We start from the raw sequence: 1,915 nt of genomic DNA on the forward strand, positions 1-1,915 counted from the left end.
AGTGTCTGAGTACGGCATCTATGTCTGTGCTGGTTAATGGATCTCCAACCAGGCCGTTCAAGATGGAGAGGGGACTAAGACAAGGTGATCCACTCTCTCCTCTGCTGTTTGTGCTTGTGGTCGATGTGTTGCATAGGATGTTGGGAGAGGCTTGAGGAATGGGTGCATTACTCCGTACTAGTAGAGAGAAATCATGTTGAGTTGTCGCATCTCCAATTTGCGGATGATACGATCTTGTTTTGCCCTACGGAGACAGGAACAATTGTGAACTATAAGAGGATGTTGCGTTGTTTTGAGTTGATGTCTGGGTTGAGCATCAATTTTGATAAGTCGAATTTGATCCCGATTAACTGTGAACAGGAATGGGTGGAGCAGGTGTGTGGCCTTCTGGGGTGTAAGCAAGCTAGTCTACCGGTTCGCTACCTTGGGATTTCGCTAGGAGCTAATCCGAGACTAGTGAAGACTTGGAAGCCAATCATAGATAAGGTGGAAAAGAAGCTCAGCTTATGAAAAGCGAAGGTTCTGAACAAAGCAGGCAAGCTAGTTCTCATCAAATCGGTGTTGAATAACTTACCGATCTATTACCTTAGTCTATACAAGATGCCAAAAGCAGTCGCTGACAAGTTGATTGCACTGCAAAGGAGATTTATGTGGTGTAGGGAGGATGGTAGCTATGGGATGCCTCTAGTAAAGTGAAAAGTGGTTCAGGCTCCAAAGAAGGCTGGAGGCTTGGGGTCGGAGATGCAGTGCTTCGAAACACAGCACTGTTGTTTAAGTGGTGGTGGAGGTTTTCAAAGGAGGACTGTCCGTTATGGAAGAAGGTGGTCTGCTCCTGTAATAATCTGAACCCAAACATTATGCTAGCTAGTCAGACCTTACCAGTGAAGGGAGGTTCGTGGAAAGACATCTGTCAGTTGAATATAACAGACCAACAGGTGAAAGAAAAACTTCTTCATGGCCTGGCGATGGAAGTAGGAAATGGCAGCCGAACTCTGTTTTGGGTAGACAACTGGGTGCAAGGTGGCCTTCTAAAAGTAATCTTTCCAAGGCTCTTCTCTATGTCAAACCAACAAGGATCTGTGATAGGGGACTGTGGGTTCTGGGATGGGTTAGAGTGGATCTGGAATTTTCAGTGGAGGAGAGAGTTGTTCCAGTGGGAGTTGGAATTGGTTCATCAACTTCATGAGAGGTTAAGGCTGGTGAATCTATCAGCTAGTAGAGAGGATAATATTGTCTGAAAATTTGATAAAAATGAAATTTTTTCTACTAACTCTTTTGTACAGGTGCTGCAATCGGAGACTCTTTCGGAAGAAATTACGAGCTACAGCTTCACTAGTTCAATCTAGGGAGGTTTGGTACCCCCCAGGATTGAGCTCTTTGGTTGGTTTGTTCTAATTGGCATGGTGAATACTAAAGAGCGATTGAGCAGACTAGGTGGTATTCGTCAGCATGACAATCATTGTGTCTTGTGTGAAAAGGAGATGGAATCTGTCCACCATTTGTTTCTTTTGTGTGACTTTATGTGGCAGGTGTGGTGCGCTTGGTTGAGATATTTAGGTAAACCGTGGGTCGTCCCAGGAACCATGAGGGGCAGTTCGAGAGTTGGACTGGTTTTCACAAGAGTAGAGAGGAACAGAAGATGTTGCTGACTAGATTCTTTGCAGTAATCTGAAATATCTGGTTGGAACGGAATGCCAGAATTTTTAACAACAGGAAAGCAAGTGTTGAGGACATTCAAGGAAGGACGTTTTTGAGCTACAAGGAATGGATATGTGTTAATCCTCTTGGTTGTTGATGGCAATGCCGGAGATGACAGGAGTTTATCTTTTTGTTTCCTTTTCTGCTATATGTTGCTCCACTTTACTGTGTTGAGCTTTTTTTGTTTCAAAAAAAATAAAACTATAATTGAATCCTA

The sequence above is a fragment of the Arachis ipaensis genome, chromosome B01, assembly GCF_000816755.2.
Source record: "Arachis ipaensis cultivar K30076 chromosome B01, Araip1.1, whole genome shotgun sequence".
NCBI lineage: Eukaryota > Viridiplantae > Streptophyta > Magnoliopsida > Fabales > Fabaceae > Arachis > Arachis ipaensis.